Here is a 19,445-nt window from a genome sequence, read left to right on the forward strand (position 1 = left end):
TATAAGATTTTGAAGGACTTTGTGACGGAACATTTTGGCTAAAATACTTTTCTTGGTATGCTTACTTTGCACTATATCAAGATTTATAGAAGCAGTTGTATCTGTAGTGATAGCTGATTTTCTGTTAATTGTTTTCTGGTTTGTTTTACATTTTGATAGAGGGGGCAACGTTTTTGTACTTGAAACTTCTTTTGTTTCACTAAATGACTGTATTAGCTGTTTTGTTTCAACTTTTTTTACAAATTCTTCTAGAGATGGATGCTTATGTTGGACACTTTTATTTTCATTTGCTCTATTTCTGCGTTGCTTTCTACGGACTTGATTTTTGGTAGGAATTCTTTAGGGTCTGTTGAAAAAATAAAGAAGGTATGGGTTGGGGTGTTCTGCAATGTATGTGTGCTGTGTGCATGAGTGTTTGAGTAAGATGATAAAGATGTATGTAATGGTGTGTGATTGTGCATTGGGCAACTGCAACTAGTAGGGATGGGTATTCTTGAATTAATGTGTTACTAAACTTCGGGTCAGATTACAGAAAAAAGTAAGCTAGTGGTGTGGAGAAGTACAAATAGTAAATCTAATGCTATACAATTAAAACAGTTGTTTGTTCTATAACATCAAAATTCTAGTGGCTGAGTTGGGTAATGTGTGTGTCAAAAAATAGGAATTAGTGGACCATTCTAGTCTAGTCTATATATTTTATTTCAAAAATGTTATTTCAACATGATTTGAGTGTGTGTGTGTATAAAGAAATTAAATAGTATAAAGGTTTGTAAATGACAGTTGATTTTAGGAGATTGAAAAAAAACAGTAGATTCATTTTACAGATTATACAAGATAAAAGTCAGTTAATCTGTTTATATGAAAGTAGAAAATGTGTTCATGTACTTTACAGAAAATATGCATACCTGTAGTTTGTGTTCATGCATATGGATATGCATGGAGCTGCAAGTGGAATTCTTGGAGACTTCTACAGTATTTCCTGTAGAAGGTGCTTTCTAATGAAATGACACTTGTACTCAGAGAGATTCACAGTACATTTGCAGTGCTCTGATCTATGATGATGCAGTTAGATGTAGAGGTCTTGGATGTGATTGGTGGATGGTCATGTGACTTCTTAGCTATATCCAATGACAGAATGGCACAGAAAGTGAAAAGGAAATGGTAGAAGGACTGTTCATGTTACGATATGTCCGGGGACATGGCAGTAGTTCGCGGACATCGGGTGCTACATCCGGGGATTTTTGGGTGGGGAGCCATGCAAATGAGAATGAACAGAGAAAGGGATTGGTCAGGAAAGTTTAGTGGGTGTGTTGTGCCAGGAGAGAGTTTCTCAGATACTCTTTTTGCTGAGAGAAGAAGAGATGGCTATGGCTGTGTGTTTAAAAAAACAGATTGTTTGGATTTTGGGAGACTCGTGGATACATTGGTTGAATGTGCATGCAGAAAGCTGTGGAGTAGATGTAGATCTTGGATTCCCACATGTGGAAGTGCACTGGCATGGAGTACGTGGAATGAAGTGGTTGGATTTGCTACCTCTCTGTGCTACTTTGGAGACAGAGCAACATCCAGACATAATTGTAATTCATTCTGGAGGGAACAGTTTAGGACATGTGTCTGGAATTTCTTTGCAATTTGCAATGAAAGAAGGATTTGGGAAGGTCATGGACATGTTTCCAAATTCTCAAGTAATTTTTTCACTGATTGCGCAGTGACAAATGTGGCTTTGTTCTTCTTCATTTGGTCCACAAATGGAGAAAGCAAGGCGCAATGTCAATAAGGCTGTTTGTGCCTTTCTAAGAGATTTTGGCATGTCCTCTTTTCACAATGAAAATATTATGCTTCGTAGTACATACATTTTTCGCAGAGATGGAGTACATCTAACTTTTGCTGGCAATCAGATTTTTCTAAGAAACATATAAAATGCATTACGACCTTTTTTAGAAATGCAGCATCCATTTCGAAGTAGGTGTTAAGTATTTATCATTTTTGACATACAAACACCTCCCAAAGGCTCTTTTCAGAGCCACCACTTCCTCCCAGAGAAAATTGCAATGGTTATGATAGGGCAGCATCCCAAAATTTTAGATGTCCGCGGACTGTCCGCAGACTTCTAAAAAATACAAAGGGCCTTGTTTCATTTATTTTCACTTCTATTTTTTAACTGTGAAGGCGGCTCTGAAAAGAGCCTTATTTGTTTTGATTTTTGTTGTTTTATATATTTTTTGTTTTTTTATACACGACACACTAGGAGAGGAGGGGAAAGGAGGGTAAAGGGGGGACACCAACCAAAGGGATAAGAAAGGGCGAGCTGAGAGAGGAAGATGTAGAGTGGGTTTTATTTGGGTAGTGAGCAGATCTTCTCGTGCTCTGAGACGATAGTCTCAAAAGCACTTCAAAGTCGCTCCCCCCTGCAGAGTACTGCGTCGCAGTACATACACACAACTGTGACCCTCGAAAGGTAAGGGTCATCAGTATTGCGTATGGCCTGTGAGGCAACTTGAGGAAGACACTGTCCCACAGGAGTGTTCCTTGTGGTGACAGGATCAGAAACGGAGGATGAAGTAGAGGACATCAACCTGCTACGCTCCTCACAAGGTACAACCTTGCGAACGGCCCCAGTGTGGAATGACTTGAGGTGTTGCTTCATGGTGGTGATGCCAAAGCTATACGAACCATGCCTCCCGCAACTGAGTACCATTTTGCACTCATTGCAGGTGACTCGGTTTGCACGAGCCTTAGGACCATTCCCATGAATGGTAAATAACCGCCACACCCAAGACTCACGCCGAGTGTGGGTAGTAGGGATTTCCACTACCTCATTCTCGTCTTCCTCTTCTTCCTCCTCTGCATCCTCACTCCTGTTCCCCTCTTCAGGCCCTTGGGGAGGTGGTGGTGGTGGAGGGGGTGGAGGTGGTGCTGAAGCAGGTGCAGCACCAGGTGGCAGTAGTGCAGCCATGGATGCCATCTTGATGAAGATATCAATCTGCAAGTGGCAGGAAAAATCGCTGTGCTCTGAAGAATAGCCAGAAACACAATGAGAATAAGCTCTAGGGCGTGGTCTTTTATAGGGGGTGCTTGTACGTGGTTTGCGGACATGCGCGCTGTCCGCGGACAGGTCGAACACAAAAAAAAGGTTCAAAAAGTTCAAAAAGTTTATAGAAACTCATAATTAGTATGTGGGACTTGTACTATGGTGAGTTTTTATTGAAAAATATTGTGGATTACTTGAAAATGTACTTTTAAATTGTTCACGGACACGAACAGTGTCCGCATTTTAGAACACGCGATCAGCGTGGGTGCGGTCACATGATCACTTCGCGAACATGTCCACGAAGGGAGCGGCTGTCCGCAGGAAACCAAATGCGTGGACATTGGTTTGCGCATGTGCGTTGATGTTCTACGAACAATGTTCGGCTCCTGAAGTAATTGAAAGTGCGTCACACGTCAAACTAACAGTTACGGACAGGCATTTGTTCTTAGAACAGTTTCATGAAATTTCAAAATCTTTGTTAAAGGGACGTTATGGCTCCAAGTAAATCCGAAAACCCCTAAAATTCGCCAGTTATGGTAAGTTAAGCAACCATAACTTGCGCCACCACCGTGCACTGCTAAGACTAACACCCACGACATCAAAGATGACATCACAAATGTACCTGAAATGGACACCTCACTGCCCACCCCTTGCCGGTACAAACACCCTACTGAAAATCTGCACGCGGGCACATAGGCCCTTGGGATCCTCTAGCAGAGGAAGGATGAAGTGTTGCGCGGGAAGCATAGCACTGTGGACAGTAAGGGCCCTGGAAGGAACTATTGAAATTGGGATGGTCCCTACCCACGGCTGTGAAAGCAAACTCAAGAGTAGGGAGTTCATTAATGAACCTATCTCCAAACAGGTTACCTAGAGCGCTAGGGCCAGCTTCATTCACTGCCATATGAAGCCAAGTATAGTCAACGCACATGAGGAGGGACTTGCGCCTTTCTCTGGAAAGACCAGCATTGACGTTGCCGAGCAGGCATATTGACATCTGCACCCAACCTCTGAGTGCCTGGACATCTACTGGGGAATTGGTAAAAGCCGCGTCTTCCGCCAATTCAAAAATTAGAGCCAAAGGTCCTAACATGTCTAGTAACTTATCTTGACAATTACGAAGGACCCTATCAATCCCTCTAGTGGGATCCTTACCTTTCTGAGAGAAAAAGTATAAAATTGAACTATCAATAACAGGGGTACAGTCTACCAATTCCGGAATAACCAGTCTGGGGAATTCGTCACGTATTCTTCTCCTATCATCCTCTGGAAGTGGTCTCTGGACCCAATGGTGAATAAAAGCAGAAACCGCTTCTGAAGGACACCAATCCCCAAAGCTCGGCTGTTGGATACGAGACGGTTCAAAAAATTGACACCCATTACTATCTAATAATAACCATTTGGATTCTTGCTGCACAATCCCAGGGGTACTCTACCTCCTAAACCTCTAAGGGGGGGAACCCAATCTTCTAAAGTATCTGGAGAGGATACAGGATTGTTAATGGCCTGTGCCGAAGTAGTTGGTTGAAATAAATCCCTTCTTACATTACATTTTTGAACTCTAACAGGGAATCAGTAGGGGAGGGAGACCTAAACCTAGGACTGAGTTGTTCTACTAAATGCTTCAACTTCCTTGAACTCTTCACAGGGGCTAAAGAGGGATTCTGGACAGGCTTGGGATAGAAAACAGCCATTCCTGCAAATAGCCTATCAAAATTGGAGGGCAGCGAAGAGTTAAAACTCAACAGGGCAGTGTCAAAACAATCCTGGATAGCCCTGGGTAACTTTGGGGTTGCTAGGGAAAACTGACCTGAGCCAGAACTCCCCATCCCACAATCCTCAGTAAACCTCCCATTTTTGTTTGAAGATGTAACACGGGAAGCCATAATCTCTCCAGGAAACATTTTCTTTGGAAGTAAACAACTCTGCCAAAAAATTTGAATTTGTAATATCAGGGAGCACCCGAAAAGAAACAGCAGGCTGGAGAACAGCCAAAAGAAAAAAAATAGGCCAATGAATAAAAGAAAAATAAAATAAAAAATAGGAAAAAATAGAGTGTGCAACTCAAAATCTATACATGAACTGAAGTGGGCTAATCAGCCCGCTGAGCAGGCAGTGAAATACTTCAAATTAAATTATTAGAATTCATCACTTCAGGTTGAGCCTGTAACCAAGCAGGATGGTGATATAGCAATCCTGTCTGTGACCAAGAAAAAGAGAGCTACTGCTTCTTCCCACACTCCAATGCCTTATGTAAAAATAAATATGCAAAAATAAATAAAAATATATGGCAGTCAAAACTCCCCGAGCAGGCGAGTATATGTTTTATAAAATGACTCAGTTCAGGAGCTCAGCATCATGGAATATATATATATGGCAGGCAAGACTCACCTAGCAAGCGAGTATATTCCATAAAATAACTCGGTACAGGAGCGCAGCGCTGTGCAATATAATTATATGGCAGGCCATGCTTCACCTAGCAGGTACAAAATAACTCTGTTCAGTTCAGGCGCGGAGCGCCATGTAATATAAACACATGGCGTCCAAGGCTCACCTAGCAGACGAGTGTACTTAACTTAAAATTGTTCCATTCCTGAATGCCGCGCTGTGGAGATAGTCCGAACGCTACTCAGGCGATGTCAACGCCGAGCCGGCGCATGGAGAACTCTGACAGGCCCTGACAGGCCCTTCAACCTCCACAGGAGAGCCGCGGTAAGCGGCTATGTGAGAAGGGCAGTCACAGAGCGGGTGAGGAAAAACAGCCCTGTTGGTCCAAAATTTACAAACCAATGCTACAAACCACCTCCCCCCTGCAGTTTACAGCGTGGGGAAAGGAAACAAATAGAAAGGATGACAACACTAATTAGAACAGGTGCGACCACTAAGGGGTAAAGGAAAACAAATTCAGCAAACCCAAAACACACTTAATAATAAAATTACAAGTGTAAATATGTATGAAGAAGCATGAAACATGCTAAACACAGCGTGACAAGAAAAACACTTAGCTCAGTATGCGTCAGCAGCAAAGAAAAAGGAGTTGCTGTTAGAGTAAAGGACTTTTATGGGAGTGGGTCTAAGCTCATTTGGTAGGTACAGGGCATGGCCTGCCCACCATGTTGGCCTGGGGTTCTCCCCTTACATTGCATTCAAACCGTGTTTGAGTTTAGTTATTTAAACTTTGTTTTGTAAAAGTGTTTTCTTTGCTGCTATATGTGTCAGTAGTAACGATTAATGCATAATATGAAGCCTCCTGTCATGCCATTAGAATCTGCACTCGAATGCAATAGTTTGGGTTTATAGCAAGCGCCACCTGTAAGCGATATTCAATCAACACTACAGCTAAGTCAATGCCTAGTCTGGGATGCTGAGGAAAACCCTTATTGATGTACTTTTATATCCAGTTCAGTACTCTGGATGACAACCCTTGTATAACACCCCCCTCTTAGAATCCCTCTGACCCCACTGAGCCAAGAAGTAGATTTGTTTTGCAAATTTAAAAGGTTTATTTGGACAATTCAACAATATATATCTATCACACTTTATAAATAAATTGATAACTGATATCACACTTCAGAATATGGCCGTGATCAACAATGGATAATGTTACAGGGGTACTCTGATTTGGTTACTTAGGAGTAGTGTAGAGGATGAGATAGCTGAAAATGCTTGATGGTTTCAAGGAAATGCAAGGTGGAATAAAATGCAGTACAGAAATAACTTGCTATGATTTTAGCAAAAGGTAATATGATCACTTTTTCTTTTGACAATTCACTCCCCCCCTATGCAATACAAGAAATGGAAGGAGAGCACACAGTCTTCAAGAATCCCAACAAAGCACACTTTATAATGCAATACACAGTTCCAGTTCCCCCAGCAAGCTTAGAGAAAACAGGGATGAGTTTTAAACACAGGCGAATTACTTTAATGTGGTTTGCAAGGAAGTGAAAAGGTGCTAAAATTGCTTTTAATTCCCTCTAGAGGTTCAGGGTAGGTGATGGCTACTTTATATTAGTTCAGGCTCACTTTAACAATACTCTATGAATGATGAGCAGATTGCAAACGAATTTTAGCAAAGAGAAGCAAAAAGCTGCTGATTTCTACAGATGAAGAAATCGGGCCAAATCACAAATCGCGGTAAATTTCGCGAGTGCGTGTATCGCGATTACGGAAAAAGTATAGGGAGTAGGAAGTCGGTTCTAGGTTCGTTGGAAAGCCTAGAATCACAGCTTTAAAATGAAATTTTGTTCCTAGCCCAAACGGTTCCAGAGATACGGACGATTAAATAAAGGTAGTTTTTCGGATTTAAAGTAAACTCAAAATGACATGTGACAGCTTGCAGCTGCAGAATTGACAGGTGACAGTTGTGCAGCTTTAAAAATGACAGATGACACGATTTCTAGGAGGCTGTTCTGCTTAGGTTAAAATAGTTTGGATTAGATTATTTTAACTAAGAGATTGGGTTCTGAACAGTTCTGGCGGATACTCACTCCTAATTTTGAAATGAATGGGCCTCGTCACGGATCTGGTCAACTGGACTGGGCGGTTCTGCTCACAGCGTCTGGGTCAGCTCTGCTCTGCTGGTCTAGCCTCTCTGGATACGGCGGGTCAATCAGGCACTGGTTCTGCTCACAGCGGTCTGGGTCTGATCTGCGGTTCCGGCAACAGTTCTTGGCAAAGAATTCAAACAGCTCGCCCGGCTGCTGAATAGTTTGGTTAGGTTTGCTGGATTCTGAAGGCCTGCTGAGAATACCTTTGCTTGCAGTGGGCCTTCTAGGTTCAAAGTTCTGTAATCTATGTTTAGCTTGGAAGTCTAAGTGTTGGATCTCTGGATGTGAAGTTGTCGGTCAGCATGCTCCGCAGCAAATGGAATTGAATGTCTCTACCTGTCCCAGCAGTCTCTTTTTATGTGTTTTGAAAATGGGTGTGTGCCTGGGCTTAGCTAAGCCTGCCCCTCTCTTCTTGTCATTGGCCCAATTCTCCCCTCTCCCATGATTGGAGGAAGGAAATGGGTCAGAGGATCCTCCCCTGGTCAATTTGCACACAAATCTATTTCTGACCCAAATACATATTTATCTATGTACCATTTTTCTAATATTATAGGTCCAGTTAACATATTTTCTGTAGCACCAAACCATCTGATCCCTGTCTTTGTACGATGTCGTGTCCACTGATGACAGAATTTTCCCCTTTTCATCCAGATAACGACCTCTAAACCTTTCCAGATTTTACACAAATGTGCACCAGGGATATGGGTTCCAGATGATAAAGTGTCAGATTTTTAACATGCATACATTTGGAGTAACAACCTTTTTTCCACTACTATCCCCTGGAACATACCACTGGGTCCTAACACCTCTTAAAATGTGCACAGAAAAATCACAAGAATAATGATATTATTTATATAATTTTGACAGGTCCGTACTATGAATTATCCATCTTTTTAAAATTATGCCCTGGTCAAAAAGGGGTGTGGCTTCCCACATCACATGGTGGAATAACTGGTTTATCCACTTCCCCCAAGCTCAGCTGGCTTGCAGAGGCACTGCCCCTCCAGTTTCCCCTAAGAGGAAGCCGCATTACGGCCCTCCCTATATTACATTTGCCTGAGTCCAGGACAAGGCTTTGTTCAACCTCCTGCAGTCTGCAGGTATCCTCTCTTATTTCAATCATGGAGGTGTGATCTCTTTTTGGCGAGGAAGCGAGAGGTAGCCAGGCCTGGGACTGCAGATTGATCAAGTTTCAACTCCTGTCGGGGTAGTTGTCGGGCAGAATTCAGCTAAATGTCACTTTAGTTCCCAGTTTAAATCAAAACTTACAATTTTTACATATACATTAAATAATTACTTCCTTCAAGTCATTTCAGAATATAGTTTTACATTGTGTCCACCTCTTAGCAAGTCTTTCCTTGGCCTGGTTTTGGTTCCTCTGTTCAGTTTTACACAAAAGTCTGGTGGTTTTAAAACGCTGGCTTTCTGATAGTGGTGAGTACCGGTATTGCAACCATTTTTGGGATTAAGAAAATGAATTCCCCACAGTTCTGGGTTGCTTTTGGCAATCAGCATTGCCATTCCCAATGGTTTCAGGCTACTGTGTGTGTAGCCCAATGGTGGTTTTAGGCGGTGCCCTCCTGTGCTCACAACATAGGCAAAAATGGGTGGCAGCCTATTCTTCATGTTTTCCCTGTGTACTCTCTAGGGAGTTCTGGCCATCATGATGTTTTCTATGCCAGTACTGCACAGTTTTATGGTAGGGCTTGGATGCATGGGTAAAAACATCCCACACACCTAATAGCCCAAACTAAGAATGATGCCCTGCTGAGGATGCAAATGCTTTGACATATGTTGCCAATGTCTGCCAGAAACTGCGAATGGCGGACACGAGCTATGTTTTTTTTTTATTGTTTTACTTCAAACAATTTCATATTTGCTAAGCATAGAACAAGCATAGAACACGCTAAACCATATTTTAATCATTACAACGATGCATTACAAATGATTAGTATCTCACAGATTTAAGTACCTTTCACATTTCAAGCATTTCATGCCCGTTAGGCTCGAGTACGATTGACAAATCTTTAAAAAATATCATCTTCTATAAAAAAAATGATTTTAAATGTATGTGATGAACATGCTTGTAAAAAAGAAAATATACAAATGTTGACACTTTTATAAGAAGTGTTTTGTGCTGGTAGATATCTCGATCCATCTCGTTACTGTTCAGTGATTTTTGTAAGAAAGGATTTATCAATGCATTACATTTGAATTAGCTCAGATAATTCATACAGATACAGGCACAACACATTAGAGGAACAAGGTCTCCAAGGCATCACAAAAGTGCTTTCATGCCGTTTTAAGTAACCACTTGAGCAATTCGAAAATTTCCCACATGAGGAAGCTGAGCCAGCTTCGCAAGGCAAACAGACAAAATGGCTGCTAGCATTATCAGCTGTCTGCCAGAGAAACGTGACCCCGACCCGACTGCCGGGTGGATCTGCTGTGCTGCAGAGGTAGGAACAGTTTGCGTCGAGCTGTCATTTAGGCCAGTGATGGCAAATTACGTAGAGGATGAAATATTTCAATCTGTAAATTATGTTCATGCTTCCAACACGTAAGGCATACCCATGTTCCATTTCCGCACCTCTTTTGTTTGGCAGTAGTGCATCGGATGAGTACAATTGATGAACAGTGGCGGCTGGTGAAATATTGATCTGGAGGGGGGTAAATATTTTCCCCTGATATGGCCGAGCAACCGAGCATACGAGGGAGCCCACACTAAGCAACAGGAGTTTGGGGGGTTTCTCCCCCCGAGATTCTTTTAAAAATAATGAGTGAAAATGGTGCATTTCAGAGCACACTTTTTTTTAGAAAAAGTGGGTAAAAAACCAAACAGTTTGAAATCGAGTTTTGTAGGGTAACTCATGAAAGAAATCCAATAGCTGCAAGTCACCAAAAGTGCACAGGAGCATTTCTCCAACACATTTTCATGATGCCTTTTCCCACAATATGTGCCAGTATAAAACATTTTCACACTGGTTGTGCCTGTACATTTGACTGCAACATTATACCCTATTATTCACATGTAAGAACATACTCATGTTGGCTTTGTGCATATAAGAAACCGTGTCCACATTTGTTCTGCCAATATATTACAGTATCACCACATAAGGAAATACTCTAGTTGCCTTTACCATTATAAATGCATGTCAAAGTATGAAAACATGTCCAAACTGTCTCTATTAAAATGCCAGTCGAGCTACATAATAACACTTAAAATTCTTGCTTTATCAAAGATTCCCAATACAAAAAGTCATATGCCAATAAGAAATGGCTAGAATTAGAGCATAAAAGTGCATACAAGGGCATAAAAGTGATATCTTGCTTCATAATAACACTTATCATACTTGCTTTAAAGAGCTGATTGGCTTTTCAGTGGACATTTAATGTTTCAGCACCCAGCTGGCTACCTGTCCCATGATATTCTGATTGTTAAATCCCCTTCCCTTCGTATTACTTTATCTCTATAATATTTGGACTGCATGGGTGCCTCAGACTGGATTTCCCAGCTGTAGGCAAGGGAGACCCCAAGCATCATTTTAAAATGGGCCTCCATGAGCCAGACACATCTGCAACCAGCCTTGCTTTTGGCGCAAATTGTGATTTACTACAACACTGTGGGTAAGCGTCTGCACTGGAAATATGACAACCTGGGTGAAATCCTACTTGCCAAAACCTTGAGAGATCACTTTTTTTTCAATACTGGCCTCCAATACACCTAAAAAGGGTTGCATTCAACCCCTTAAAAAAGTGGGCGGACGCTGTACACCCACGTAACATGTTTCCTCGACTTCTGCCCTGAAAATCAGCACAGGGCCAGAACCAGGGAAAACAACCCTCTATTAATGACTCTCTTACCCTCTCATCCTTTCACCCCCACGTTTGGCTTTCAACAATACTCTGTTTTATAAAGAGAATTAGAACATCAGACACACCATGGTAAATTACTCACAACAATATATACATTCTTAATATATTGTAGGCAAAATCTTTAGAATTGTGGCATTAATCCCCACACCTTAAACACAAATATCAGAATGCAATTTAGCAGAAGGCAGAGAAATGGCCTACTAAAAAACACTCATGACCAAAGGTAATGTGTAAAAAGATTACGTGTTTGAGTTTCAATGTTTGACAAAAGCATGCTTCACAAATGTGAGGAAAATTTTACATTCTACCTAAAATGTACGTTTTTGGCATGGTAAATATGAACATGTGGAAATAAGGCATCTGGTTTAAAACGGTGTTGTGTGACACAACAAAATGTGATCTGTCAGTATGCCAGAGTAAAAAAATACACAGCTAAGACGGCAAACAACACACACCAGCCTGTAATATTGTGTGGTGTGATGTGGTTCAAGTAAGTTCAATGCTGGTGTGTGGGGGAGGAACTGAGCTAGTGGTTTTAGGGAGCTTGAAAGCAAAATATGTCTTGGTTCTAGGAAGCAGCCTTTCTAAAGTTAAACTGTTGAGGTGCCGTAATGTAGGATGATAGAAAGTAGCGTTGAAAGGCAGCATGCAATAGCGATTGCAATAGCGATTGCAACTGCATCACGAATAAAACTCTGGGAATTGTTAATTGTACACAGACACAGAATGCGCACGACTAAAACAAAATCCAATTGAAATCAACGAAAACTTGCAGAAAGTGCAGTTAAAGTCACCGATGCATACCACTGGCAATGCAGCGATGACTGGCATGTTAAAAAACGGTAAAACCTTCCAGCTCAGGAGAGAATGTGAGCATCTAAAACTGGGCCATCCAGGAAAGAAATGGGAGACGGTACCACGGCTGGCCTGGACTACTGGTGGTTCCTTGTGGACCAGTAGTCCAGCCGTGCAGTACAGGTTGGTGGTGCAGCTGCACAGTCACAGACACCTGGTTAATTCTGACCGCTGCTCCCAGGGGTGGACTGGCCAATAGGGAACTCTGGGGATTTCCCGGTAGGCCTCTGCACCCTGTGCCTCTTTTGTGTGGAATTTCTAAATTTCCCCATAGGAAAAAGGTTGGGCTTACTGTAAATGTGTAATACGGGGCCACTTTGAATATTATTTCCTGGGCCTCTTTTGGTTCCCAGTCCACCCGTGGCTGCTTCATGGAACTCTGAAACAGTCACTTACAGAAATGGAAGTTAAAACCCAGCACTTCCAGACAATCCAGAAAAAGTCTATTTGAAAATCCAGAAAAAGTCTATTTGATTATCAAAATGGATAGGCTATCGTTAAACTAGCTATATCGCTGATGTAAAAAGAAAACACAAGCAAATATTGTTCATCTGCACGCATTCAACGTCAATTACATCCTTTCAGCCTGAAATGCTCGCAGAAACAAACACTTCCCCACTGATAGATAATATAACTAAAACGTACTACTTACCATTAAATTGAACTCGTCGGTTGGTTCACAAGTTACAGCAAGGCCGCACCGCGCAAGAAGCTGAGAGGCTCTGCTCTGCTGCATGCCGACCCAAAGCAGACACGCCCTGGTTGGGGGTTCTGCAAGTCAAGTGAGGAGGTGCACGTGCACCCATCATCATCACCCCACCCCCATGGGATTATCATTGGCTGGCAAACAGCCAATGACAACAATTCCATACATTTTGTTTCTAAGGAATAGCTGAGTCTACGATATTTGAGCACACATTATACTGGCGGGCCACAGCTCTAGCGCCCCGCCAGCCTCCTAAGTGCTCTGCATGATAATGACTTACGTAAACTGCGCAGAGTCTACGAGCTCTGTGCAGTAATAAGATGGAAAAGTGTGTAAAATCGGACACGCCCCTGTATGTCTGTGTGATTACACTGATTAGGACAATTATGCACGGTATTAGCAATAGGACAAAGTTCTGCCTAGTGCAATACAACGTTGGTGTTAGAGGTGGCGTGAGAATGAATAATATAAAGCTGACACTTTTCACATGTGTTAGAGATGTGAGTTTACCAGCAGCGAGCATGCTGTTTTTAACAATGGTTGCCATAATTGTACGGGCATCCATAATGGTCTAAAATCTGTTTGTACTTTAAATCAGTGGTGCTTTCCTTTGAATCACAGAGGGAAGTACAACCCCCTAATTATAGCCAACAGGGAATGCGGGCTTACATGAGTCACAAAAAACCTGGCCTTGATCTTATTCAGCCCGTGTGATACTGGGGCCTGAATTGGCAGGGGCGTGTCCCCCCAAAAGAGTATATCCGCGCCTTGGACTCTTTCAACTTGGGAGGACCTGTTGTGAGGGCCTCATAGTGTTCAGCTGCCAGGACACAGACCGACGCTCCCTTGTGGATCAAGACAGGAGTTGTCACATCGCCAATGTTCACTGTGCAAGTTGGTTGCCTGCTCTGCTTCGCTCCTTTGGCAATGCTTGAGATGAAGAAGACCTCCTCTTCATCTTCCTCTTCCTCGACAATGTCCAGATCTTGCACACCCTGCACGACCGCCGACACGCTCCTGAAGCGTCTGGGGTTTCCCCTGCTTGACCTTGCTGGCCCTCTAGATGCAGCCACCGGGGTCGTAGCCCTGCCCACTCTCACGTAGTGTCCTGGAGTGCTACACCTTCCGCAGACTCTTGTCTTCGCAGGGCATTCCCCAGTGTGTGGCAGGTCGTACCCGCAGTACGGACAGGACTGCGGGTTCACAAGCGATGATGGACTGTCCCCTCTTTTAGGACCCCAGCGCGTCTTCCCTGGGGCCGAGCGTCCAATGGCGAATGCATCCTCGCTCTTCCCCGGATGCATTACCGCGTCCATCTTCACGCCTCTGTTCTCCGCCAGTTCATAAGCGTGCCCCATTTCCAGGATTTGCGTGAGCGTCAGGCCTGGCTCCCTAAGCACCTGCCTCTGCAATTTCCCCAAGCTGTACCCTTGTATCAACTGATTCAGCACCATCTCCTCCTCATTCACCCACTTGCAGGTGCTTTGGAGGTGCCTCAGCCGTGCACAGAACTGATCCAGGGACTCCTCCCCCTGATGCTTCTCCGTACACATCACAAATCTGTCGAAGTCGCCATTCTCTATAGGGAGGAAGTGGTTCTGGAGGGCCTGTTTCACCGCATCATAGGTGACCACCTGAAGGTTCAGTGAGTCAAATATCCTGTGGACCTCTGTGCCAGCTGAGTACACCATCGTGCCACCTTTGCATCATCATCAGTCTCACCAGAGGCCCTGAAAAACATTTCCAGTTTCTTCACCCACAGCAGCCACTTCGGCCCCAGTTTGGATGGTGGACCCAATGTGTCGAATTCAGGCATGGGTGCCAAGGTGCTGTTTAGCCTGCCTGGTACTGGCATAGGGGTCCCATCCTCTGCATCCTGCTCACCCATGGTGGTGACTGGGGTGAGGTTGTGAAAGCAGGGTCTGCCCAAATGTGTCTCACACTAACCTTCCCTTATTTTTTTTAGACCAGTCCAGGGTCTGGTAGGTCAGCTTGATGATGGGGCCTGTAGTTGCAGAAGGCGGTGTTTTCAACACACTTGGTGTGCCATCCGCTTTTCAAAATGCAGTAGCCACGGCCCTTTGTCCTCAAAGGGCCATGGAGTGTCCAAAATTATTATTTTTTTAAATCACTGTGTGGGCCGCAACCGCTGTGATCTGCGTGTTACAAAGATGGCCGCCGGCCAACTGCGTCAGGTCCGTGACCGCGAGACAAACACTTTCTCCGACTTTAAACGCCACCGGAGCAATGTCGCATTCCCCCCTGCCACGGTACATCGTCACCAGTGTTAGAGGTGGCGTGAGACCCCCAGGCCCCCACACGCATACACGCACACACTCACACCCTCATAAGAGAGACACAGGATGCGTGTTGCTGGTACGGGGCAACTGCCTCTCTGGGATCTCCTTAATTAACAACACGCATGCTCACAACAATTGCGTACTACGCAACAGTTGGCACCACACTAGAACACCTTTGCACCATGACAAGTGAAATTTTGCCTGGTATTAACACATGGGTAAAACCCGTCCTAGTGCAAAAAACATATTTTTGCAGCGGGGAAAAGTTCATCCTATTGCTAATACTACTCTATTAGCACAATGGCACATTTTGGCCTGGTGCAAAACGGCATTGCAAGGAGAGTCCTTTGTCCAAGGGCAAGCATTGCAATAGTGCCAAGACTATGCATAATTGCACTTGTAATAGGGCAAAGGTTTCCGAATATGGCCGAACTCATTTTTACACAAGTGCAACCATTGTTCTGATATATCTCTATCAGATCTCTTTCTACCCCCTAAACGCAATAGATTATTACATTTTGAGTATGTTTTTTTTTCTCCAGTGTGTGTGCAACTACTCTTTGTGACAACATACCATCCTTGATGGTGTGCAATCGTTAGCTTTTTTGATTTTCGCTATGCACAATCATGCTGATTTTCTCTCTCAGAAAGTAAGCTCTGCTAAACAGGCCTACTTTGCCAGAGCTCCATGCTGAGAAAGGATAGTGTACATTTGTGTAATTTCCTGAAACTTTGTTGGGGTAAAGACTACCCGAGGTCTCAGCCATCGGCATGAAGATAAGGGCTTGCATGGAGTGTGCAGACCTTTTTCTAACTGCTCCATGGGGATTTTTGTATGTGGCGCTGTTGTTGAAAAGGCCTGACTGCCGCTGGCCACTGGTACGTCGGAATCTGCCTGCTTAAGTGCCTAGCCCTGCAAGTGTCCCTTGTAACCTTCTTGGCTGATAAAGACAGAAGACAGACTTAGATTTTCTCAGAGATAACCGCTGGAGAGTCTCACAGCAGCCCAATGACCAAAGGAATCTGCCTTTGGTAGTCTCTGCAATTTCTAGATTTTGTGAGCCACTCAGGGATGTCATTTGGGGGTTGCCAGAGTAGTGGCAACTTTCACCCCCTGGCACTGCCTCGCTAACCTAAGGGTTGGAGAGGTAGATGGAAAACAAAAGTAAAAAGGGCTCAGACAAGAGCCCTCTTTACATTTTCTTTCTTTTTAAAGTCATTCTGACCTCAGAAAGAATAATTTCTTTTTTAATTCAGAAAAAGCTTAAGTCAGAGGGCCCCTCCTGCTGCCCTGCCCAGAACATAGAAGGCTGCGGCTCCCCTACTCTGCACCTGACAGAAAAAAGAGTGGGTTTCTTGCGTGCGTGGAGTGTGGCAGCCAGAGAGACCTACCTGCAGAGGAGTTCCTCGGAGCAACAACAGATTAGGGAAAAGGAAAGAAAATGTTTTTTTTGTAAATGTGTGTGCGTGCATGCATGCAAGGGTGTGTGTGTTTATCTATATATTATGTAATGTGTGTGAGTGAGTGCACGATGTATGGGTGGCTGAGTCTGTGTTTGAGAGAGTGGGTGCACATGTAAATGTGCATGTGAATGCTGTGTGAATGTGTGTGCTTGTGTTCAAAGCCTGGCTGACTTACTGGTAATCTTCATTACTCCTAGTCCTACTCTTTTTCATCGCAGTACTTGCCTATGAAGCACCTTGCCTCATACGTAAGCACTGGGATAAGGAAGCGGGATGTGGAGGTAATGCTGGGCCAAGGAGATGATTTTGGAGTTGGAGCAGCAGAGTGGGAGTAAAAGGGGACGTGTGGCAAAGGTGGGGCATGAGGGTGGTGCATTAAAACGTAATGGGAGTCTTGGGAGGATAGCTCAGGGGCAACGTGCTCCCCTTGGAAGCAAGACGACATGGAACACCACAGGTTCGATGCCGGGCACGCACTTAGAAACCTCCCACTATTAAGCACATTATAAATAACCTATCATACCATATCATAATGGGCAAACATGATAAAGCAGGCATCATATGTGCTATTAGTGGCTATACTGGCTTTTTGGTACAGACAGTTTAGTGTTTTCTTATTGTTCCATGACATTTCTACTGGGCACCTATAATAAAGTAAGCATGATAACTGCTATTACCTGTCTAAATGGCATTTGGTACAGCCAGTTTACCCATTTCTTACTGTGTAATGGAATATTTGTTCGGGCATCTATAACGAAGTAAGCATCATAATTATTATTGTGTGACTAGACTAGTTATTTGATGCAGCTAGTCTAGCCATTTATTATTATGGCTTGAAATTTGACTGAGCATATCTGATAAAGCAGTCATGATAAGTGTAATTACCTGGCTAGACCAGCATTTGGGTGCAGCCAGTACTTGCTGTGGCATTATATCTTTTTCTGGGCATTTATGACAAAGTAATCATGATAAATATTATTACGTGGTTAGATTGGCATTTTTGTGCAGCCAGTCTAGGTATGTCTTAATGTGACACAGCATTTTCTACTGTGCATCATCAGGCTACAGAAAATATCACGTGTTATTAGGTGTCTGGCCTTCATTGTGCAGCCAATTTTGACATGTTTTCTTATGGTGACATTGCATTTTTAATAGCAAAACTTAAGGATAGCTGAGAGGTTTGAGTGCTTGCTCCGATCTGTGAGTGATCTGCAGCTCGCAGGTTCGAATCCTGATGAGGCCAGCCCAGCCTTTCATTCTTCCAAGGTTGATAAATGAGTATCAACTTTGGTGGGGATGATAATTGTATGGAAATATGTGCTACGTACAGTGCTGTGGCGAAAGTGCTTCATACAATTAATCTTCATCATTAATTAAAACATTAATGCTCCTGTGCACTGTAATTTTTGTGTTTGTTTATTGGTTAAAACGAACCTTATACACTATTAATACATTAGTGTAGAAAAATACTATATAAAAACAATATCATGAATAATAAAATGATATACAGCTAAATAGGATATGATAAACATCATTTTTACAATGTCGGTCTGAACAGACTCAGACTGAGAGATTAAAATCATTGACCATAACTAAGTGCACAGGCACAGTTCCATACATAGTTTTCTGCAGCTGGGATCATAACTGATTCCGCTCTCAACAATGTACTCCAGAATTGATCGCCTTCTCTACACAACTCATGGGAAATAAAACTAGCATATCCTTGTACATGAAAAGCAGTCCTGGCTGTGCATTGTGTGAGAATGTGCAGTGCAGACTCTACAGTTTGATTGCAGAGACCGCAGATCCTTTCCTCCCTGGGCACATTTTTTCCATCTACCCATACGCTCAAGTGTAGGTAAGATGTTCATGCAAAGATATAAAACGTGCTATATAAAACAATAAAAAAAGGATAGGTGATGAATCTCCTATTTGATGCCCAATAAAATGTGCTTAAATATGTACAGGGAACCTTTCTGCCATTTCTGTCAAAGCCCCGTTTGCTGTATTATACATATAGTGTCAGGGAGGACAGGCGATCAACATGTTTACAGTGAGCAAGGACTTGGGCCTTCTTCTTTAGAAGTTGGATCCTGTTGGGAAGAGTTAACAATATATCCAATGAGAGGTTTAGGTCAGCAAGAAAGGAGTCGGTATCTGCACGCAATTGCAAGATAAACACATTCTTACAAGAGCCTGTATTAGCTGCCGTTACGCAAGAGAGAAGAGTAGCAGGCTTTCCAATGGCTTGCGAAATAGTAATATAAATAATACACTGCAGCCTGAGCCAGCAAGATCTTAATGATTGCAGCACCAATTCACATTGCATAGCCTGGACAGCAACTGACTGTGGGAACCCCCATACAGACCACAGTATTTTATCTTTCAGTCGGGTCACCCAGCTCATCAAATGGGCCTGAATTGCAGCCAGCCCATAAAGAATTCCCGGGACAATGGTTCTCCAATACAAAGCTATCTGCTCAAAGGCAGATTCATTTTTTAAAGAGGAACCATTTCTTCAAGATCTTAAATTGATGGTTATAATAGTGGATATTTGGAAACTCTATTATTGCAGAAACTGGCACTGTAAGGGCTCTACTTATCATTTATTGAAAATGCCTGACATGCAGCTATAATTGGCATAATATGGAAGTAACTGGCCATAC

Source organism: Ambystoma mexicanum, chromosome 6p (genome assembly GCF_040938575.1).
Source record: "Ambystoma mexicanum isolate Mex_15411 chromosome 6p, UKY_AmexF1_1, whole genome shotgun sequence".
In the NCBI taxonomy this organism is placed as follows: Eukaryota; Metazoa; Chordata; class Amphibia; order Caudata; family Ambystomatidae; genus Ambystoma; species Ambystoma mexicanum.